The following is a 25434-nucleotide window of genomic DNA, read 5'->3' as shown; positions in this document are numbered from 1 at the left end:
GAGAATACAAAGAAGTATAACATTGAATGAGAATTTTAATAGGAATTTAATTTCTAAGTACATGAGATGGAAAAAGTGAGTGAGGAAAGTAGTTCTGGGAAGTGCAACAAGTACCAAAAATGAGTACTAGACTAATTGTGGCTGGAAAGGGACGTGAATCACAAGGCACCCAAAAAGCTCCAGCTTGCATCCTGAGTACCAAACAAAAGATGAATAATGGATAAAATTTTTCTGTCAAAATGTGAGTACCAAATTCAACATTTTTCACAGCAGTAGAGTATCAAGATATGATTATATGAGGAAATTATTCAATACATTTTAAGGGGAAAGATGAATTATCAAATAGATATTATTTTTACTTTTATTAGTATATTTTAAAAGTACATAATATAACATTCATCTTGAGGAATCAGTACCTGTACATAACACATCTTCTTTCTTTTTATACTCCATTGGCCCCTCTCCCATTCCCTCCATCTCTTGCTCCCTTTTCCATTTGAAAAAGATCTAGCTCCTTGCTTCCTCTTATCTATCCTTTAATTTGCTCATTAAGTTATTTTTAACAATTTGTTTTAAATTGATTTTATGTGGTTTAATTTCTCAACTCTCTATAACGGCTGTGGAAAACATTCTCCAATTTTAATAACATTGTTTTAGAAAAAATTTTCTTCATATTTTGAATAATTGTTTTATCATGAGACTAAGAGAAGGATTTCTTTCCATAAAGTACATATATAACATGTGAACCTAAACTAACTGCCATTCATCAATGCCATAGGCAGATGCCCAATCAATACCCAACACAGCAGCAGTCTCTTCTGGGTGAAGTTTCTGCATTCACCTTTCACAATGTTAATGGCTACTGTCTCAGTGGGTTCTTGAGCTAACTGACCCTTGCCATTTATTCAACTGGTACTATTTTTTATTATTTCTTGTAATATTTCACTTCAGAAATAAATAGAAAATCTGGCAGCCCTAAACTTTTCATCTTAGAAACAAAGAAAAAGAAAAACAGGTTTCTCTGGAGCAGATATTGTTGAGGACTAGGCCACATGGTTACCAGGAACTAGAAAGTATGATTGTTTTTGCTTTTGTTTTGTTTTTTAATTAAATTCTTTTATTGGTACATTGTAGGTATACAACACAATTACATTTCTCATTGGGAATTGTACCTTTACAATAATGCATCTTGGTTCTTATTTTTTCCCCATTCCTAGCCCTCCCTTCACACCCTCCACCCTTCCCTATTTACAAAGACTTTATTTCCATTTTTTCCATTTCTCACCATTTTTCCTTTCCCTTCTTTCCTTTCCCCTGCCCCTCCCACTACCCCTACCCCTTTGTACCTTTTCTTCCTATTTTGCATTATTGATTATTCATTCTAATCATTGCTACATTTTAGGTATACAATAGAATGACATACATCATTGGAAATTTGCACCTTTACATAATCTCTCTTGGTTCTTATTTTTCACCCTTGCCCAGCCCTCCCTTCTACCCCTCCAGTCCTCCCTATTTACAAAGATTTTGTTCCTATTTTTCCATTTTCTCATATTAATCCCATTCCCTTCTATCCTTTCCCCTAGCCCTCCCACTTCCTTCCCCTTTGCCCTTTTTCTTCCTATTTCACATTACCTATTACACATTTTAGTCCTTATTTACACTTTCAGTTTCTCACACCAGAGAAACTATTTGGTATTTATTCATGTGTGTCCTATTTATTTCACTTAAGAGTATTGCCTCAATGTGCATCCACTTAGCTATAAATGTTTCTAATTTCTCATTTTTTATAGCTGAGTAATACTCCATTTTATAAAAAAAACACATTTTCTTTATCCAGTCTGCAGTTGATGGGCATTTGGGCTGTTTCCAAGTTTTAGCTATTACAAACTGTGCTGCTATGAACATGGGCACACATATATCACTGTGGTATGATTCTTTTAATTCTTTGGGGAAGATCCCCAGCAGCAGAATAGCAGGGTCAAATGGGACTTCCAGTCCTAGTTCTTTGAGGTATCTCCATACTGATTTCCACAGTGGTTGCACCAGTCTACACTCCCACCAGCAGTGGAGCAGGGTTCCTCTTTCCCCACAGCCCCACCAGCATTTGTTATTGGTTGATTTCATGATAGCAGCCATTCTTTCTGGAGTGAGGTGGAATCTCAGCCTTGTTTTCATTTGTATCTCTCGAATAACCAGTGATGTTGAACATTTTTTCATGTATTTATTTGCTATTTCTACTTCTTTGTCTGAGAAATATCTGTTCATTTCAGATGCCCATTTTCAGATTGGGTCTTTAAATTTAGGAGGTCTGATCTTTTTAAGTTCTTTATAGATTCAAGATAGTAGACCTTTATCTGAGGAAGAGCAGGTGAAGATTTTTTCCCACATTGTGGGTTGTCTCTTCACACGACTGGTGGTTTCTCTTGCTGTGCAGAAGCCTTTTAATAAGAAAGTATGATTGTTGGGGACTGAGGCTACATAACCCAGGACCACTGAAACAAGGTTGGGACACCTTTCCTCCAGAGCAGGGGGAACACTGATAATGGTGTGTTTCTTGGCTGCAAGAGGAAAACCAATGACCTCAGCATTCTTGAGGCAAGATAGCATCTACTAAGGAGCTTGTAAAAATGCAAGAAAACAGAAAGAGCTACTTCCTCATTAACTTGATCCTCTATTGTAAAGTTTAACCTGTTCCTTTCTTAAACACTCCCTTTGTAAAAGTTTCACCTGTTTTCTGTTTTTCAAAATATTTTTCAACCCTTATCTTCCTCTGAGTGACACTTGACCCTTTCCCCTTGCATCTTTCACTTGCTAAATCTAGAGAGGACACAGATAAAAAAAATAGAGGATCTGAGGAACATGATGGAATCCCAACATAGGAAACAAATGGAATCCATAAAACAGATACAAACAGATTTACAAGAGATTAAAAACTCCATCGAAAGTCTGCACAGCAGAATGAACCAATGTGAGGATAGAATTTCACATACAGAAGATAAGATTGCAATTAGTGAGGAGGAAAAGAAAAATTGCTTTAAAATTGTAAGGGAACATGAGAAAGCAATCCAGCAGCTGCTAGACAGTGCAAAGAAGAATAACATAAGACTGATTGGAGTCAATGAAGAAAGAGGAGAGAGTGCAGATGACATAAAAAAACTCTTCACAGAAGTGATGGCAGAAAACTTCCCAAGGAGGGGAAAAGAATTTGACATACAGATAAGTGAGGCATATAGGACTCCAGCTAGCCTTAATCAAAAAGAAAATCTACACATAGGCATATAATAGTTAGGATTCCAGAAATCCAACAGAAGAATAAAATTCTACAAGCAGTGAGAGAAAAGAAACAAATCACATACAAAGGAAAGCCCATCAGAATCACAGCAGACTTCTCAATGTAAACCCTCAAGGCAAGAAGAGCTTGGAGTGATGTAGTTCAAGCCCTAAAGGAAAACAGCCTCCAACCTAGATTGATGTACCCCGTAAAACTATCTTTCAAAATTGATGGAGAAATAAGATGCTTTCATGATAAAGAGCACCTCAGGAACTTCATGAATACCAAACTGGCACTCCAAAAAATTTTAGACAATACCCTAGGAAAAGACAATGAGGATCACAACCCCAGGAAACCCAGCAGGATAAATCCATTGGGTGTGACAAATTAAATGCAAAGGGGGAGATTCCAACAAAAAGAAAAAGTCATGACAAGGCTTTTAAAACTTTTGACTTCATCTCCCTAATGAGTGTATAATTCAATCTTATTATTGTACTGATTAGTATTTTTCTGATTCTAGAGTTGCACACCATTCCTTGTGCTACCCTGGCTATTTATCATCTTCTTATGTCTACATTTTAATTGGGTTGTCTATTAATGAGTTCTAAGAAGTCTTTATATATTCTGGTCATAGGTTATATGCATTGTAAATATGGTCTGTTTAAGGACTACTTTTCATTTTAATGATGTCATTTAAAGTTCTAAATTTTGATGGAATCTCATCAATTTTTTTTTCTACATCATGTTTTTGTATCCTAGGTAGTTCTTGCCTACCCTGAATTCATAAATATTTTCCCTTATAATTTCTTCTTAAAGTTTCATACTTTTAGGCTTTCTTATTTAGGTTCATAGATTCCTTCAAGTTATTTTCATGTATGGAAAAAAAGGGTTGAGGTTAATTTTTTATATATGGATACCAGGTATTCTAGTGCCATTTGCTGAAGACACTATCTCTTCCTCAGCTCTTGAATCGAGTTTATATTCTATAAAACGCTAATATTAAATAACCTTTCAAAATTCAGTGGACCATATATGTGTGGTTCTATTTCTAGATTCTCTGTTTTATTCAAATGGTCTATATGTCTTTCCTTACACCAACACTGCCTTGATTACTGTAGCTTTAGAAGAAGTCTTAAAATTGGGTGCTAAATGTCTCCCAACACTGTTTTTGTTTTTGTTTTTGGCTTTTCTGGGTCCTTTGTACTCCTACATAACTTTAAAATTTCAATATCCAGTTCTTCATTTATAGCAAGTATACACAGACCTGAATTTTTATATATACCTTGTGTTTTCTAATCCTGCTAAATTCAAGTACAAGTTCTAGAGGCTCCTAGAGATTTCTTAGTATTTTCTCTGTAGATGATCATTTCATGTACATATAAAGATTTTGCTTCTACCGTGCCAATCCTATCCTAGTTGTGTCATTTTATTGCCAGACTATTTTGGTTTAGACCTATGTTTCAAAATCTGATGGACAGATGAAGAGTAGGCATATATGCCCTTGTTCCCCAGTTTAGGGAGAAAGCATTGTATCGTCTCCATTCATAGAAGGAGTTTTTGTTGGAAGTATGGAGTACATGTCTTTGATCTGTTGAGAAGATTCTGTTCTACCTCTAGGCTCCTGATAGCTTGTACCATGAACAGCTGTAGAATTTAGTCCAATACTCTTTCTCCAACTAGTGACAGGGCCATATGGTTTTCTCCTTTCCTCTGTTAAAATGATGACTTTTGGGGATGGATCTTCCAATGCTGAACCAACACTGCCATCCCTATAACAAAACCACTTTCTACATACTGCCAGATCTGACTTGTAAGAGTTTGTTTTGTTAAACAAATTTCTATCTATGTTCATACTTTTTTCTTCTATTATCTTTATCCAGTTTTAGGATTAGCACACTGTTGAGTTTCTAAAATGAGGGGAGAAGTGTTCCTTCTTTATTCTGCTTTAATTGTTTGATATAATTTATCAGTTAAAATGTTTATGAGCCTGCTGTTGTCATATAGGTAGGTTTTTAAGCTAGGAATATACTTTCTTTAATAGGTGCTATTCAAATTTTATATTTCCTCCAGAGTTAGTTTCATGAATTTGTCTTCTAAGTTACTTCTTAGAAATTCTCAAATTTATTTCAAAAAAGATTTTTGTAATATGCTTTCTATATCCTTTTAAATTCTGTAAAATCTGTGGTAATGTCTCCTAGATCTTAATATTGTAATAAAAAAATGTATAACTGATATTGTGTAACAGGAAGAAAAGGTCTAAAAGAGCAGGGGAATTGGGAGGGGTAGGGGAAGGGAAAAAAGGGAAAGGAAAAAATAAGAGAAGAGGAAAAAAATGGAAACAAGGTCTTTGCAAATAGGGAAGGGTGGAGGGGTGAAGGGAGGGCAAGGGAAGGGGAAAAAAAAAAAGAACCAAGAGACTCATGTAATGGTACAAGATCCCAATGATGAATATAACTATATTGTATATCTAAAATGTACAATAAAGTTAATGGGGAAAAAAAAGCTAAAATGAACGATGGAAATGTACACAATTAACCAAAAAATAAATTCCTTAAGACTCATTGTAACATGAAAAAATGTGCACATTATTTTTCTACATCAAAAATGTAACCACTATTTTTGGCATTCACACAATATTTACTTTTTGAACATGTTCTAATAGTGTACCTCAATTAGCTAGAACCATCATATTTGATTATGGAGTAAATATTAAACCTTTCATCCTAGTCTAAACTACCATTATCTACCTCTCTTGTGAATTACAATTAACACCTGTCTTAGTTACTTCCCTCATTGCTGGGACACAAACGTTGACACCCACAATTTAAAGGAAGGAGGAAAGGAATATTTTGACTCACAGTTTGTAGAAGTTTCAGTCCACAGTCAGCTGGCTCTAAGACACTAGGCACAGAACAGGGCATAGCAGAGGAGACTTGCTCAAGGCAACTTGCAGGGCAGTCAGACAGGAAGGAGAGAGAGAGAGAGTGAGGGGAGGAGCAGGAGAAGGATACACACCCTTCAAAACTGTGACCCTTGTGACCCACTTACTTCAACCAGGTTCCAACTCCCAACATTGCAATTAGCTATAATCTCATGGGTGGACTAATCCACTGATGATTTTCATGGCCCCCATGACCCAGTCATCTCCCAAGAACTTCATCTGTGCATATATGAAAATTTGGGGAGATTTAAATATAAACTATAATAAGATTCCAAAAAAGTTGTCAACCTGCTTCAGTGCTTATCATTTCCCAATTTAATTTTCACATTACAATTAGAGAAAATATTTGGTAAAGAGTTAATCACAATGAATTGTTTTAAGAGTGCTTCTTCACTGCAATTAATATAAAATTAAAAGTCTGGTATTATCTAAAATTTCCTACATGATCCAGTCAGATTTAATTTAGGCAACTTTCTATTCATATTGATCACTGTAAATTACATTAATGTTTACTTTATGAAGCCCAAATCTTTTTGAGACCATTCTTCTTATTGTCTCTTGATGGCTGCTTCTTCATTATCATTTGGATCTCCAAATCAATGACAGCTCTTTTGAAAATACTTACCTATTATTTATTTAGAATTCTTCTCATTCTTTTTGGCTTTCTTTATCACAATACCCTGTTTTGTTGTGTGTCAGGAGCAATGCTATATAATTTTAGGGAAAAATCATTTGGTTAGTTTAGTTCTCCTGCCTACAGCCCAGCTATGGAATTCTGAGACATAATTCCATTTTGGCCTCGGGTCACAACTGAGACCTCAATGATCCGGTGATGCTGTGATTCTCCAGGACAAGAAACATCCTGGGAGCTGAAAACATCCTGGGAGGAACAAACATCTACTTAGTTCCTCCTTGTTCTTGGATTGTTACATCTTATTTATGCAGGATGTACTGAACTCTCTGCAAGTCATTTGTTACATTTGTTTCTCCTGATGTACTGAGTACTGAATAAAAGGTGCGGTAAACTGGAGGCTTTTGTGTTTGCTGCCCAGAGCAGCACTGATCAGACCCAAAGCTCAGCTTCTTCTCAGTCTCATTTTTCTACCTTTCCTGTAATTCGCCTTGTGCTGCTGTGGCTTGCAGGAGACTAGGACTTACTGCAGAGGTTCTAGTAACATCCCATTTCCCTGTTCCCTACAGTTGTGTGCATACTAATCTGTAGTCTTCATCTATTGCAATTTATTTAGGATTCTGAGAAACCAGGTATATGGTAAATTACTAAAAGTAGAGTATAAAATAATCTTATAAGCAAATAGAAAAATATTGCACTATAAATCTAAAGAAATAATAAGAGTTGGAATTGATTTATCATCAGGGAAAATAGAAAAGCTGAAAGAAAAGAGAACAATTTATTTAGTGAAAAAATAACTAATCAGAATTTTACATTGAAGAAACATACCCTTTAAGAATAAAGCAAATAATGAAACATTTACAGATGTTTAAATGTTAACAGGATATTTGAACAGCTGACCTCTATTATAGAAAATAGGAAAAGAATTTCTCCAAACTAAATGAAATTATACAGGTGGAAATATGTATTATCAGTAAAGATAAACAACATTGACAAAATTAACATATGGCTAAATAGTCTAAGCTAATCTTTATATCTTCAAATTTATGAACACTCAAAGGGAATTTAGAGCATTGTCTTCTGGAATTTATGACATGCATAAATGTACTATATGTAGAAATTATATCATAAAAGAAGAGAGTGGCAGTAAATGGACCTCATTTGAAAGGTCTTCATATATAGTGTGATATTAGTACTAATATATAACATACCTAAAAGTTAAAGATGCACATTGCAATCCTATGTAATTATTTAAAAAAGAAAGTATAACATGAAAAAGCATAAATTAAAATGAAATTATAAAACTTGTTCAAATAATTAAAATGAAATCATCCCTACTGTTCCAGAAGCAGCAAGACCACCTCACTTATCCAATCAGCTCTGAGAGGGAGTTAGCAGCCAACTTGGAGATATTTGGCCCACAAAGGGCCCCAGAAAGGAGCCAAGTGACTTTGTCTGCCAATCATGGCTTCAGGAAGCAGCTGAGCAGCCTTTACTGAATGGTTCACCTACCAAGGTCGCAAAAAAACAGGAAGATGGCTCCACCCATCCTAATGTAGTGCCCAGAAGCAGTTAAACCTCATGTTCTCGGTAATTCAGCCCAGTAAAGACAAACAAAATCACCCATGCAGTCCACATTGACAGCCCGTCTTTGCCCTTATCTAAGTCCCCAAAACAAACATAATCAGTTTGTGTTACAAACATATACCAACTATAATGTAAAATAATCTCAAAGCAAAAAACAGAAAACAGGTAACCAAATAAACAAAAAAATTCCAGAAATCTGTAAGCTAAATAACTGTATAAATGAATTAATTATATAAATGAAATAAAAACTACAGTTGATAGCCTGAAAAAGCAGGATGGACCAGGCAGAAGAAAGAATTTTTAGGCTTAAAGCCATGTCCTTTGAAATATCACAGATTAAAAATAAAAAAGGATTACATCAGTGAAGAAATCATGGAAAATTATGGGAAATCATTGCAGGTAAAAAAATTTCAACTATACATGTTCCAAAAAAGAGAAAATGGAAAAAGTACCAAAAAAATTCAATGAAATGATTTCTAAAAATGTTCCAAATCTTGGGAAACACCCTTGTCTACAAACTCAAGGGATTCCTATCAGATTTGATTTAAAAAATTTCTTTGCCTATATAGATGAACTTAATAGTACAAAGAGGCTGGGCATGGTGGTGTGTGCATATAATCCCAGCAGGCTGAGATATGGAGGCTGGAGGATCACAAGTTCAAGTCCTGATTGAGAAACTTAGCTGAGGCTCTGTTGCAAAATAAAAATAAAAAGGGAATGTACTTCTGTGCAAAGTCATTGGATTCACTCTCAGTATTGAAAACCCAAACAAACAAATTAAAAAAACGTAGTAGACACAAATATTTTAATTTTTTTTTTTTTGGTTTTCTTGACTTTTATAGCACATGTTTGTAGTACATAATGATTACATTCACCAGGGGACTTGGTACCTGTACATAACTGTGGAGAATATAAAAAGTTCTCGGGCCCTTGGCCAGCCTTGGAAAGACAGATTGTCCTAATGTCTGTGACAGGCCCAGATAGAAAAGTTAAAGATAACTTCAAAAGGCTGTTTGTGGATCCCACAGTGTTCGTTCCGCTTCGGTCCCTTGAGACTCTCAAATATTTGCTTGGTATAAGAATAGATAAAAATAGCTAACTTTTTAAAAGCTTTAAGTAGCCAGGATGATTTAGATAAGATGCACTAAGATTAAAGGAACATAGATGGTTCTTTAGATGCTTTATGTACTCACAAATATAACTGGTGGTTAGTTGACAAACATTGTAAACTGTTAATGATTGATGTATCCTACAAAAAATGTATAAAAAAATATTACCAATAAACTTCGCTTTAACTCCAAGAGTTCTGGTCCCCCATACCCTTCTTTTAATAGGTTTCATCAGATACTGTCTTCAGGTTCCAGTCTCTCACTAAAAAGACTCCAACACATAACACATTTCAATTCTTTTCTTTTTTCTTCTCCCTCCACCTCCCTTTAATTTTTCCAGCATTGGATTCATTTATCTTATAAAACCTTATAAAGTAAATTATTATATATATAGATTGAAAAACAGACTAGTAGGCCAAAGAACATATGAAAAATAAAAGAAGATTTTTTTAAACGCAAGAGAAAAGCATCAAGTTACATATAAGGGTATCTGCATTAGACTACAGAATATTTGCCTACATAAACCTTATAGGATAGGAGAGAATAGAATTATATGTTCACAATCCTTTAAGATAACAATACTGTGTCTATAAGAGATATCCTTCAGAAATGAAGGAGAAATCATTTTCAAAACAGTGCTACCAGACTAGCCTTATAAGAAGTGTTTATGGGAATCCTGAGCTTGCAGCAAAACAATGAAAATCACCACTATGAAAACACATGAAATGACAAAACTATCTGGTAGAGCAAATACACAAAAGAGAAGGACATGAAAATAACAGCTTATCAATATTGTAAACCACTAAACTATAATAAAGATTAAAAGGACATAAAAAACCATCATAAACAAAGGCATAAAAATTGGATAATAGGACATCAAATTATCTTTATTTGAAGATTATGTGATTTCATGTGTAGAAAAACCTAAACTTTCAGAAAATAATGCTTAGATCTAGTGAACAAATTCAGTAGGATTGCATGATATAAGAACATCATAGAAACATGAGTGGCTTTTTTATGTAGCATTAACAAAAAGGAATGCCATTCATGATAGCTGCAAAAAATAAAAATAAAATATCTAGCATTATGATCTGAATCAAAATTGCCCTCTAAAACCTCATTTGCTCATGGTTGGAACATTTGAAAGGTATTTGAATGATTGGGGTAGATGTGACTGACTTGGTATTATTAGCAGGTGGGTTCAGTTTGGAAGAGCCGAGTCACTGGGGGCATGAAAGAAAGTTCCTCGGGTCTTTCTCAGTTTTCTGACTGCCATAATGTGAGCAACTTTCCTACAGAGCAGGCTCTTCAACCATACCATTTCCATCTTAGAGACAGCCAATCATGGACTAAAACTTCTAAAATTGTGAACCGAAATAAACCTTTCTCCCTTTAAGTTGTGGGTGTCCAGTGTTTTATACTGGCAATGAGAAAAATGACTAAGACACCTAGAAATTAATTTTAAGCAAATGAAATTTGTAAAACAACAAGTAACTGAAAAGGTTATAAACAATAAAAATACATCTTATTCTTATTGTTACTGTGTAGATCTAAAATGCCCCACAAAATCTCATGTATTAAGATGCGGGTCTTTCTAAGCCAGGCATGGTGGTACACACCTGTAATTCCAGCACTCTAGAGGCTGAGGCAGGAGAATCACCTTGAGATTGAGGTCAGCCTGGGCTACAGAGTGAGATAGTGAATTTAAGGCCAGCCTGTAATATATAGGGAGACCCTGTATCAAAAAAACAAAACAAACAACAACAAAAACAGATGGGGCTTTTGGAAGGTGATTGTATCCTGGGGTGATATACACACCAGTGGATTAATCTTCTAATAGTCACTGGAGGCATAACCTAGAAGTGTATATTCTTGTCCTAGGCTCTTCCTTTCTCTCTCTCCTTTCTGGCTATTCTAGATTAAGCAACTTTCTTTGCTATGACTTTCCATCATGCTATTTCTGCCTTTGAGCCATTTAACCATGAAGTGAACCAACTGAAACTATGAACGAAAATAAACTTTTCATTCTTTATATTTCCAGTGTTGAGTATTTTCTTCCAGTTATGTGAAAGTGACTAATACATTCATGAACTTATATGTGCACCCATGTTCATGGTGGCACAGTTTGTAATAGAGGAAACATGGAAACAGCCCAATTGCCCATCAACTGGAGACTAGATAAAGAAAACATGTCTTTTTATAAAATAGACTACTAATCAACCATAAAGAATGAGAAATTAGAGGCACTTATAGATAAATGGATGCACCTTGAGGCCATATTCTTAAGTGAAAGAAATAGGACACACGTGTAAATACTGAAAAGTCTCTCTGGTATGAGAAACTGAAAGTGTAAATAAAGATCAAAATGTATAATAGATAATGTGAAATAGAAAAAAAAAGGTGCAAAGGAGTAGGGGAAGTGGGAGGGGTAAGGGAAAGCAAAAAGGACAATGGAATTAATATGGGAAAATGAAAAAATGGAAACGAAGTCTTTGTAAATAGGGCGGGATGAAAATAAAAATCAAGATACATCATGTAAAGGTACAGATCTCCGATGATGAATGTCATTATATTGTATACCTAAAATGTACAAATAAATTTTTTAAAAAAGGTCTGTACCACCCAAAACTATTGATTAAGTGCAATTCTCAGAATACCAATTACATTTTTCACAGAAATAGGAAAAAAAGAGAGTTACTGTAAAAAGGAGCAAACCAGGCCCTTTTATTTTCTTTTTGTTTCCTGGCTTGAGTTGGGACCACTTGCCACATGCACTCTCACTATTGTTATCTGTGCCATGAAGACAGCTAAGAGATTACCTTGCCATGCCCAAACTATGCTATTTGGAATTTCAAACTCAAAACAAAAAAATGTGCTAAGTAAATCTTTTCTTTTCTTTTTTTTTGGTACCAGAGATCAAATTCCGGTCCTTGCGCTTGCGCAGCAGGCAGCGAGACCACTGAGCTAAATCCCTGGCCAATCTTTTCTTTCTTATAAGTAGCCTTTGTCAGATGTTTGGGTACAGTGATGAAAATGGCTTATATAATAGTAAAGGAAATAATCAACAAAAGGAAAAGGCAATTTAGAGAATGGGGGAAATATTTTGTAAACTATTCATCCAAGAAATGATTCATTTCTAGAATATAGAGGGAACTCCGGCAAATCTATAGCAGAAAAACAAAAACAAAACAAACAAAAATCCCCAATATTCTGATTAAAAATGAGTAGATGATCTGAGTACACATATCTCAGAAAAGAATATACAAATGGACAAGAAATATATGAAGAAATTGTCATCATTAGTAATCAGGGAAACAAGACCACAGTGAGATATAATCTCATTGGTTATAATTTAAAAAAAAAAAACAAACCAAAAATAGATACTGATGAGGATGTGGAGAATGAGAAATTCTCATATAACATTGGTGGGAATGTAAATTAACACAGCAATTAGGGTAAGCAACACAACTGTTCCTTAAAAAAATTAGAAATAGAACTAACATATGATGCATCAATCTCATTACTGACTCCACATCCAAAAGGATTGATGTACATCACAGTGATATGTGCTTACATGCCTACTGCAGTACTATTTATTATAGCCAAGATATGAAGTCAAACTTGTCATTATCAGAGCCCATGATCCTGACTGCCTAGAAAGGGGGATGGCAAGGGCTAAAGAGAAAAAAGACAACAGAGACTTATGTAATTTCAAAGTATATGGGGGTCGGGAGGTCAGTGCCTCAGAGTGGGCAAAGACCGAGACTCTCCAAGCTAGCCATCATTTATTGGGTACACACAATAATTGGAGGGAGTATCGGCTGACTTAGGGGCAGAGGTGATCCTATGTCAATGCAAATCTCATATTGATGAGGGTGGAAAGGAGACCATTCCCAAGACAGTAGGTGGGATGAGTTGGGCTGATAAAGAACTCATTCCTCCCCACGTGAAACCTTTCTCTTTTGTATTACTACTGGGTTCTCAAGGAACCAGGACATCTTCATCTGCTGTTTTCTTGCCCCACAGACCACTGAGGCCTCAGCTGTGACCCGAGGCAAAAAGGAGTTATGTTTCTGCGTGCCATAGCTGGCTCATGGGCAAGGCAATACTGGTCCTTAGATAGCTATCGTCATACTTTAATTATGAAATGATTTTTCCCCAAAATTTATGTAGAAATGCTCCCAGCACTTGTCTATTGATAGAAAACTGGATGAAGAAAACGTTATATATACAATGAATATATATAGACATATATACTTAAAAGGAATATTATTCAAACTTAAAATGAAATTCTGAATTATTTTAAGTGAAATAAGTCAAATCTCACTTATTTGTGGAAGCAGAAACATTGACCTCAAAGAAGTAGAAAACACGATAGTGGATATCAGAGGCAAGGGAGGTGGAGAGAAGGGGGCTAGAGAGATTATGATTAATGCAAACAAAGGTACAGCTGGATGGGAGAAGTAACTTCTAATATTCTATGGTGGACACCAATTAATATTGCAAAATGAGTAGTAGGATTTTTGAATGTTCTTAATATAAAGAAATGATAAATATTTAAGGTGATAGATATGCACATTGTCTTGATTTGATCATTACACATTGTGCCTCTAATGAAAAGTCACACTGTACAATGACTATATGTACTAATAAAAATAAAATGTAAATGGGTATAATTACTATTGTATTAATAAAAATGAAGTGTGAATGTTTACAATTACTACATGTACTAATAAAAATAAACATTTTTAAGGAATAAAGTAAAAATATTAACTTTGAAAATAACAAGAAGAAATAAACACGTGGTGTATATTACTTGTTAGCATGGTGGATAATACTTTTGTTTTAAATTTCCATTATTGTTGTCACACTGTACTTTTTAAAAAGCTTATTTATCCAGAAGACTTGTTTATTACTTGTTAATACCCATAAAATAAGGAATTTGCTTAAATAAAAAGGTTAATATGCCTTTTGTCACACTTTCTGATATATATATATATATATATATATATATATATATATATAATTACCACTTTTAGCATGAAATCACAATGATGATAATGTTTTCTTGTGGGTATGATTGAAAATACAGGTATTCAGTTATTATCAAAATACATATTAAAGCTATACTCAATTGTTTGGTTTTTATGGTTATAAATACAATTTATGTTTTTTTTATACCTATAAGGATATTATTTGACAAAACACACTTTTTTGGAAGCTTTACAAAAATTAGATTTAAAAATTATTTTATTATGGAAGGTTACTTAAAGTCTTTTTGGGTTGTTCATTTTCTTCTTTTTTATTTTTTATTAGTAAATGGATTACATAATGATTACATTCCTGTGAGGAGTTGGTACATGCACATAACACATCTTAATCTTTTTTTTTTTTTTTTTTGGGTCTCCTTTCCTTTCCATCCTCTTCTACTTCCTCCATCTCTTGATCCTTTTTCCACTTGAGAAATATCTATATCCTTACTTCCTATTATCTATGTATTATTTTGCTCTTTATTTATAATTTGCATCTCTCATACAAGAGAAGATATTTAAGCTTGTGTGTTGGATGTATTTCACTTAACATTATGGTCTCAAGGGGCATCCATTTTCTTACAAATGACTAAAGTTTATCTTTCTTTGGGGCAGAAAAGCAGTCCATTGTGTGTAAATGCCACATTTTATTTTTATTCATCTGTTAATGCACACATAGGTTGCTTCCAAGATTTAGCTATTATGAATTGTGCTTCTGTAGACTTGAGAATGCATATATCACCCTAATATGATGTATTTAACTTTTGCATGGAGATACCTAAAAGGGGACTAGCTGGGTCAAATAGAATTTCTACTTTTAATTTTTTTGAGGAATATACATACTGATTTCCACAGTGGTTGCACCAGTTTACATGCCCACCAAAAAGGTTTTTTCCCACAGCTTTACCAGGACTTTTTATCATTTGATTTCTTGATCATAGCTATTCTCTCTAGAGTAAGATAGAATCTTAGTGTTGGTTTAATTTGCATTCCTCTAATAGTCAGAAATGTTGATACTTTTTCATGTACTTACTGAGCATTTATACTTCTTAATTTCCATTGCCCATCTTTCTATTGGATCTTTTATTTTGAAGGATCTAATATTTTTGAATTTGTTATATTCAGCCTACTGTCCTGTGGAATAGCTGAAAAAATTTTCCCATTCTGTAGGTTGTCTCTTCATTCTGTTGGTTGTTTCCTTTGCAGTGCAGAAGTTTTAAATTTGATAAGATCATATTAATTTATTCATAGTACTATTTCTTGTTCCACTGGGGTTGTGGTCAGAAAATCCTTGCCTACATCTATGTCTCCAATAGTTTTACCTATTTTATTTTCCAGCACTTTAAATGTTTCTGTTTTAACATTTAGATATTTGATCCATTTTGATTTTAGTATAGTATTTTAAGACATGTAGGTTTACCTTCAATCTTCTACATGTAAATAGCCAATTTTCCTAGCACCATATAATAAAGAGGCTTTCCCTCCTCTAATATATATTTTTGGTCACTTTGTCAATGACCAAATAGTTGAATGTGGTTGGAGAAGTTTCTACATCCTCTATTTTGTTCCACTGATCTCAAATCTGTTTTTGTGTCAGTATTATGCTGTTTTGTCACTGTAGCTTTGTAATATGCCTTCAAGTCTGGGATTGTGATGCCTCTTGTTTGGCCCTTGCTACTGAGGATTGCTTTCTCTACTCCGAGTCTCTTCAGATTCCAAATGAATTTTGGGATATTTTTCTCTAGTTCTGTGAGAAATTCTGTTGGTATTTTGATTGAGATTGCATTACATCTGTATAACACTTTTGGAAGTATGGCCATTTTTACTATATTGGTTCTACTTATGCAGGAAGAGGGGATACCTTTGCATTTTGTGATGTCCTCATTGATCTCCTTTTTCAGAATAGTGTAGTTTTTATTATAGAGATTTTTCTTTTCCTAGATCAGGTTAATTCCCAAGTACTAAGTTTTTCTTGATGCTATTTTGAATACTATTTTTTCCCTCATAGCTCATTATTGTTGTACAGAAATGATATTGATTTTTGTGTGTTTTTATATTTTGCTACATTGCTTAATTGGGTTATTAATTCTAGAATTCTTTTGGTGAAATTTTTTGTGCATTTAAGTAAAGGATTACATCATTTGCAAAAAATAATTTGATATCTTTCTTTCCTATAGTTATTCTTTTTATTTCATTCTCTTGCCTGATTACTCTGGCAAATGTTTCAAATACTATATTGAACAGGAGTGATGATAGTGGACATTCTTGTTTGATCCTGAATTTAGAGAGAAAGCTTTCAACTTTTTTCCTATTTAATGTGATATTGGCAGAAAATTTGTCATAAATGGTTTTTATCAGATTGAGGTAAAGTTCTATACTTTATCATTATGAGTGGATGTTGAATTTTGTCAAGTCCTTTTTTTGCATCTATTGATATGATCATGTGATTTTTGTTCTTGCTTCTCTTTGTGTGATGTATTACACTTATTGATTTGTATATATTGGACTGTTCTTACAACCCTGGGATGAAGCTTACTTGCTCATGATGTATGATTTTTTTGATAATTTGTTCCATTCTCTTGGCCAGTATCTTGTTGGGGATTTTTGGATCTATATTCATTAATGAGATTGGCCTATTTTTGTCTTTTTTATTGTTCTTTTGTCCGGTTTTGGAATTAGGGTAATCCTAGCTTCCAGGAATGATGGTAGTAATACTCCTACCCTTTTGATTCCAGTAAATTTTTTGTGGTGTCTTAGCCTTACATCTTCCATGAAGTTCCTATAGAATTCAGCAGTGAATTCATCAGGACCTGGGCTATTCTCACTTGGTAGTTTTTTCTTTTTTTAAATTAATACTTCAATTTCATTGCCTGCTACTGGATTATTCAGGGTTTTTGTGTCTTCCTGATTCAGTTTTGGTAATTCATATGTATCTAGGAATATATTTCTTCTGAATTGTCCAATTTATTGGCATACATTTTTGTAAAACTGTTACTAATATTCTTCTGGATTTTAGAAGTATCCACTGTAATTTTACTGTTTTTGTTTCTAATTGCATTAATTTGCAGAGGGTTTTTTCCCATTTTTTGGTAAGATTGGCTAAGGCTTTGTCTATTTTGTTCATTCTTTTGAAAAAACAGCTCTTCGATTTGCTGATTCTTTCTCTTTTTAGTCATTTCATTGATTTCCGCTGTAATCTTTTTAATTTCTTTTCTTATAATAGTTTGAATTTGGATTGTTCTTGTTTTTCTAGGACCTTGAGGTGCATCATTGAGATATTTTTGGACTGTCATTGTATTTTATGTGGCCATTCACAGCTATAATCTGGCTTCTTAGGGCAGCTTTTGATGTCTTCCATAAGTTCTGGTATATTTTACTGGCAATATTGTTTAACTCTGGGAACTATCTTGTTTCTTCTTTCATGTTTTCTGTGACCCATTGATTATTTAATAGTGCACTGCTTAATTTCCATTCACTTGCCTAATTTCTGTGACTACTTTTGCTATTGAATTAGTTTCGCTATACTATGATTTAATCATACGCATAGTATAATTTTCAATCTTTTGCATTTATTTCAGTATGCTTTATTCGTTCTTATGTGGTCTTTTTCGGAGAAAGTTCCACATGCTGTGGAGAAGAATAGGTATTCTGTTGCCATTGAATGGAAGATTCTGTAGATGTCTATCAAGTCCATTTGTTTGAAGGTTTTGTTCAGCTCTGATTTTTTTGTTGATATTTTTTTCCAGTTGATCTGTCACTATCTGAGACAGTAGAGTTGAAGTTCTGCACTAAAATTGTGTTGATGTTTACCTGATCTTTTATGTCCAGTAGTACTTTTTTATGAAGATGAGTGTGTCATTGTTCAGTGCATACATATTAACAATTGCTATCGCTTCTTGTTGTATTATCGCCTTAATCAACATACAATGACCCTTTTTTGCCTCTTCTGATCAGTTTTGGCTTGAGGTCTACTTTGTTTTGAAAATAGGATAGCTATACCTGCTTGTTTTGGGGTTCCCAGTACAGGGAATATTGTTTTTCATTATTTGATTTTTAGTCTATGAATTTCTTTTTGAGTTAAATGTGTTCCTTATAGGTAGAATAACATTAGATTTTGCTTCCTGATCCATTCCTGTCTTTTCACTAGGAAATTGAGGCCATTCACAAGGAGAATTATTATTGAAAGATACTGTTTTATATATCTAAATTTTTAAGACTGTACATGTGCTGGCCTATTTCAATAACTTACTTTATATCTGTGTGGACTAGATAAAGTCATTCAAATGTTTTAATAGCTAGAAAATTTTCATACAGCTTTGACAGTTTTGCACGTAGAAAAAAGTTGTTCTTAAGCTGTATTTTTATTCCCCAAGTACACAGAAATGATTTATTTTATCATGCTGTAGAAAAAATGTTAGTAGAAAAACCAAACAAGTATTAATATTAAATAACAAAAAAGCACTAATTTTTGATAAATTAGAAATTATCAAATAACATTTTTTAATTCTTTGTTTTTCTTTGGCCATAATGCTTATTCATTTATTTTAATTCTGCATCCTGAAATAGTGCATGACTTACAGCGATAAATCCTAGGCTTTTCTTTTAACATTTTTATGTTTATTGGCCTTAGGCTACTGTTTATTTCTCTGTCTCAATTTGTTCACCTAAAAAATATGAGGTTAGTATACTTTATGAATGGGAAATTATTCAGTAGATAGCACAGGATCAAGAACTAGGGATGACCTAGTTGCAAAGTATATTTTTTTCATTTAGGTGTGAGCCTGTAATTAGGATTTCTAAACATTAGAATATGAGTACATCCAGTACTCTACTCTCAGTCTCAGTCTATTTAATGCAATTTCTATCATAATCACCTCTTTTCTCTCCTTCAAAAGGCAAAGGAGACTGTGGAACCTGTGTTTTGAAACTGGCAAGTCTCTTGTCATGCTAGGTTCCTGAACGTACCTGGAGCAGAGTTAAAAATTAAGAATTTACTGAGAGAAAAAAATAAGCTTCAATTTCTTTTTAATTAACTGAGATTTCACAATATATCTGTTATATTGCTAGCCTTGCCATAATTTACATGCTATCTGGAATAATAAATAATAGTAGTGATGGTTTTTCATTTGGAGAGCAAAAGAGAAAATACATGTCCAGATATGGACAATAAAACTAAGATATAGACTAAGCATCCACTATAAATAGGGAATTATTTACTGGGTTGAGAAAAAAGAAGAGCCAATATTACTGAACCATAATCCAGCAGAAATGATATCCACTGATTTATATTACATAGCAGTGCTCACAGCCTAAGAATATTACATTTATATGACATTTTTCTCCAATTATAGGATCAAAGTCCTGTTGTTAACATTTTAACTTCAAAAGACCTTTGGGCACCAAAGACATTGGAATGTAAAGAGCAATGAATATCTGGCCACTGAGAAGATGTGTCAAAAATTGAGATGATAGAAACTCAGAATTTTTATTTAACTGAGATTTTACATTTTTAATATCTTATACTTTCAGAAACGTGTTCATTCAGCTCCAAAAGTTAAATAAATTATGAGAAAGACTGTGAAAAAGACATAGTTACCAAACTAAGCTTCATATTATAACACAGAGACTCACACATATTTTTATATAAAAATGTTTCTCTACATTAGGTGAGACAGTGATGATACATAGAACCAACATGTATCCATCTGTTTGTCAGTTCCCCAGTCTGAGTGGTAAGATTCTGGTAAGTCAAAGTGATTTCTTTTGACCAAGATCTCACAGAAGGAAAAGATTAAAATGAGTTATATTTCATAGAAATAGGAATAAAAATGGTACATACACATTGGACAATTTGGAACTTTCTAAACAAACAAACAAACATGCAACTACAATAAAACCAGTAAACCAACAATTATCCCTCCTGGAAATTGTCTCAGAGAAATGAAGATATATGTTCAAAAATACACACACAAAAAATGTACCACAGCAGTTTATGCTTCATTCCCAGTAGCCCCAGACTAGGAAAAGTCTATCATTAACAGGCAAAAGGTTAAACTATTTTACATTCCAACCGTGTAATATGTCTCAGTGAATTAAAAAAAAAAACTATCAGCACACATAAAAGCATGTGTGGCTTTTAAAACAATCATGGAGTGAAATTTTTTTAAAAAGTATATACACTGTATGATTTAATATATATATATAAGATTCTTAAAATGATGAAATTATAGAAATGGAGAAAAGATTAGTGGTTGTCTGTGTTTATGAAGAGGATGAGGATAAGCAGGAAGCGGTTGTGGCCCTTAAAAGTAAACAAGAGTGATCTTACAGAAGCATTCTTTATCCTTGCCTAATCAATATCAATATCAAGGTTGTGATATTATATTGTAATAACACATTACCACTGGGAAAACTGCAACAAGAATACATTGAATTTTTCTGTATTATTTCTTCCAACTGCATATGAATCTACAACAAATCACACCAATCTAAAAAGTTAATTAAAATCTTTCTTTGAAAAAAGCTTGAACACTGGAAAAACTTCATTAGAATGAAACTTCTGAGGAAGTAAAAGAAGACAATAGTTAAGATCAGTCTAATAGAGTGGAAAAATATGAAGAGCATGTTATTCCCCAAAACACATGAGTCAGAAAATCACTTTAATTGTAGGAGAGATTCCAATCACACGGAGCTAAGATTCAACAAATAAAAATGCTGGGAGGAGTTGAGATTTAGGACAGCTAGTCTTTTTCATTTCTTACTCCAAAGAAGTTTGCATATTCAAGCCTATTATGAATCTTCAAGAACTTTATCACCATTTCTGAATTTTCTTAATTATGGCTCTATATGATTCTCTCAGATAAGTTTTAGATTCAAATAGGCAATTATTTCCCATTCTACTTCTTCACTCACATAAAGCAAGAAAATGATGGATTATGTGAAATGTCACAAATGTTCAAGTAAAGGGAGAAAAACTTACATTTTTTAAAAAACTTACATTTTTAATAGTATATTTTTACATGCAAAAATATGATTTTTCATTCATTCTCTTTTTTCTAACCATATAAAAAGTTAATATTGTTTTTATACTCTGAGTGTGTGTCTACTGAGGCTTGAACCTAGAGCCCTTGCTCTGAGTTATATCCCCCACCCTTTCCTCTACTTTTTTTTTTTTTTTGGTAAGATCTTGAAATGCCCTGGCTGATCTTGAACTTGTAATATGCCTGCCTTTGGAACTAAATTCTTTGTGTGCCAAAATCTGTGAGTACCTGTATTAGTCAAGGCTTACTAGAGTCAATGTAGAAGAATGCAAAATGTTTGTGTGCATGCTAGAGACCAGAAGGATCCAGTAAAGGGCTTGGAGGCAGAGGCCATGTCCTGTGCAGGTCGGTATCAAGAGGCTGAAGAATCTGCCATGAGAGACCTGAAGATCCGAGCCGAAAAGGCCCAAGGGCCAGTGCTGGAAGCTGAAGTGTCTGTGACATAGGGTTGAAAGATCTGTGCCAGAAGACTGAGGGAAGCCAGGAAACAACATCCGAGATAAAGACAAGGATTGAAGCTCCTTGGAAGAAAGAAAACCACCAAAGCTCTTTCGAAAAAAACCACTCAAACTCTCCCAAAGAAAAACAGTCACAAAGAAGCTCCTCCAAGGAAGATCAGCTGAAATCATTCCTTCCCCTTCTTTTTGTACTGTTCTGACAACAATCCTCTCTGAAGTGGGTCTTCCATGCTCTGAACCATGCTGACTCAATTCAGCTGGGTGTTCCCACTCAAGTTGACAATCAGTTAACCACCACAGTACCAAATTCTTATGGTATTTATGTCAATGAGTATCACAGCTTTTATGGATATTGACTGATCCTTCTTAATTAAAATTTTGTACTGTTCATTACTGACACCAAAGAGCTAATTATTTTTCATTATGTATTTTATATTTTTCTGTCCAAGCATAGTCTATTATTAGTTATGTTTCAGTCGATTCTGTTTGGCTATCTGTATAGATAAATTCTACAATATTCACATATTGCTAACTGCAGTTTTTACACTAGCTAATAAACCATGTCCATGTTTTTAGCACAATTTCCACAGTACTTTGTATTAAATTTATATTTCTTGCTTTACAAATGAGTTATTTTATTTAATACATTTATCCTGTGTCTTTATCTGTTTATATCTTTATTAATTTCTTCCTTGTGTTTTTTTCTGTTAATTTATTTGCTAATCTTTATGTTCTCCCAAGATTAATGCTTAATTGATATTATTTCAATCTTTTTGTTTTATTGGAATTGTAAACACTTAAATTTGTGTCGCTTTTCCTCTGACTATGGTTAGGCTGCATCCAATCCACAATGCACAAAAATGTGGCATTTTTTCCACTATAGGGCAAATGAACTAAAGTATGTATCATTTCATTGAAAGTTTATTGTTTATTTCCCAAAAGATTATGTTTGAAAGAGTAATATTTATGAACAGTATTAAATGATGCATAGTCTCTGGAGTCTTCTTAATTATTTATATAAATAAGAAACAAATTTGCAATCAAAATTGATATTAGATTTTACATGTACATTAAATTATTGAATTTATCTTTAAAATTCTGAGAAAAGTTGTGTTTATCTTTGCAAATATGATTATAGGTTTCTCAAAGGCTACTTCAATGTTTTAGAAAATAGTTTGTTTTATATACTTTGATGCTAAAAATTTAAGCATCAAAATTCATGTACATTATAGTATTCATAAATTTCACCTTTTATTAATGTAATTTACATCATATAATGTTCCTTGTTATAAATTCTATATTATCATAGGAAATATTGCTTGCATCAAGTTATTTTCACTTACCTTTCATATCTTGACCATTACTGGATACTTAACTCTTCTAAAATACAAGTGATTTACTTTAATTAAAACTATATTCTAGTCTGTTCATGTATTTAATTTTATGTGTCTTCTCATGAGGTTGGACACTTCATTTTTTACTTTTCTTTTCCTATTTTGTTCACTTGTTTTCAAAATTCCCTTATCTTGGTTTTTCTTTAGTTTTAATAAAATTTACCTTCTTTATTTTTATCTTTATTATTATTTATTTTTATCAATAACAAATTATGATAGATAAGAAAAATATTTCTCCAGCATATGTACGTTAATTTGTCCTGATTTTCTTTACAGTATCATCATAAATTCTGTCCTACATGGACAAGAGAATCCTATAGATTCTCTTTTGATTTTTAAATTATTGCTGTTCAAATTTCATAATGCCTATGTATTTTATATTTGTAGGCTGATGAGTGGTTTTTTTTATAGAGAGCACAAATTAGTAATTCAATGCTACAATAATTAATAGAAATTCTAGTTAATTCTGGGAAATATCATGTAAAGTTTGATCATCCAGTCCAGATACAGGTTTCTGGGGTCTCAGAAGAATTAATTAACTCCCTAGTATGAGGCAATGTGGGCGGGTGAGCCAAAGCAAGAAGATCATTCTAGGTATAGGAAGTAGTGTGTTCAAAGGCATGGACCAAGAGAAATTACAGCACATAAAATGCCTCGTTTTGTAATCTACCATGGTTAGTACAAAGAGTGCATCTTGGAAGGTAATAAAATCTTCTACCACTGGTGTTTTTTGAAATATTTTTTTTTCATATCTTAGTCATTAGATCTTCACAAGGGACATTTAAAGTAGTTACTGTTAAAATCACTACCATTTTAAATAATAGGAAGTTGATACATGAAAGCCTTTACCAGTTTGTCCAACGTCACATAATGTTTGTTTTTTGTCCATAACAAAATATTATGGCCTGAAAATCCAATTTAAGATTTCAATATTAGAAAAAAATTTAACTTTAGAAAATCTGGCCATAATAAAATTTATAACATTACATATCACAATATGATTTGATAATTTTGTTATGAAGGATTGTTCCCAGTTCTAAATATATAGCACATTTCAATGGTGCAATTTTTTTCTTGTCACAATATTTTATTTGTCATAATCTGTATTCATAACATGAGTTTTAGCTTGCCACAATCAAATAGAACTCTATAGATCAGAAACCCCATAAATCCCAGCTTTGTCATAAACTAACTCATTGCTAGAGAGGATGGATCAAGTGAATTTAAGTGACCTTGACCACCAGGCAAGGAAAAAAATGACAAAATATAAATAAATGAAAGCAGAATATATATTCCAATACAGTTCTTTTCTGATTCTGGGAAATACAGGGCATGTTTCTGACTTCTTTTTAAGGATACCTAACTCATGTTCTCTGCGATGTTATCTACATGAGTTTAAAAATGGAGCAACTTTTGCATTCCTCCTTAAGTGTGCTTTTCATCTGCTTCATTGCTTCAGGAGGTAACTACTGCACAGTTAACACTTTGGTAATGATTTTAGAGTGTTGTAGGCTGAATTATACAGAGTTCATCAACAGATTGAAACACCTCCTGGATAATTCACATTTTGTTTAGAATGGTTCTAAAATTGTAAAGAATTTCCTTCAATAATTCTGGAGTTACACAAATATAGTAATGCAATCTAAGAGTTAGTACCTAAGTCAAATATTGTGATTGATATGTAATCCTCTCAGTACCTCTGAGAAATAAATATTACTCTCTGTTCACCAATAATTATGATTGTCACCTCTCCTTTCCTGGTTCTTGGTGACCCAAAGAGAGGAATTCAGCTGACCACCTCATGAACTTCAAGAGACCATGTGCGAGCAAGGAAGGATTTATTGCAAAGTAGGTTATGGCTAACACACAAGCCTGGATACCAGAGTGTGATGGGTTCCTTTTTTTCTGGTTTCTTTTATTTATCATACATCCTGTTTTAGGGTGTTCCATGCCCTACTCCTGCATATTTA

This window comes from Heterocephalus glaber, unplaced genomic scaffold (assembly GCF_053883595.1).
Source record: "Heterocephalus glaber isolate CG9 unplaced genomic scaffold, H.glaber_assembly_v1.0 deba00001481, whole genome shotgun sequence".
Classification (NCBI taxonomy): domain Eukaryota; kingdom Metazoa; phylum Chordata; class Mammalia; order Rodentia; family Bathyergidae; genus Heterocephalus; species Heterocephalus glaber.
Note: the sequence above shows the minus strand (reverse complement) of the source record.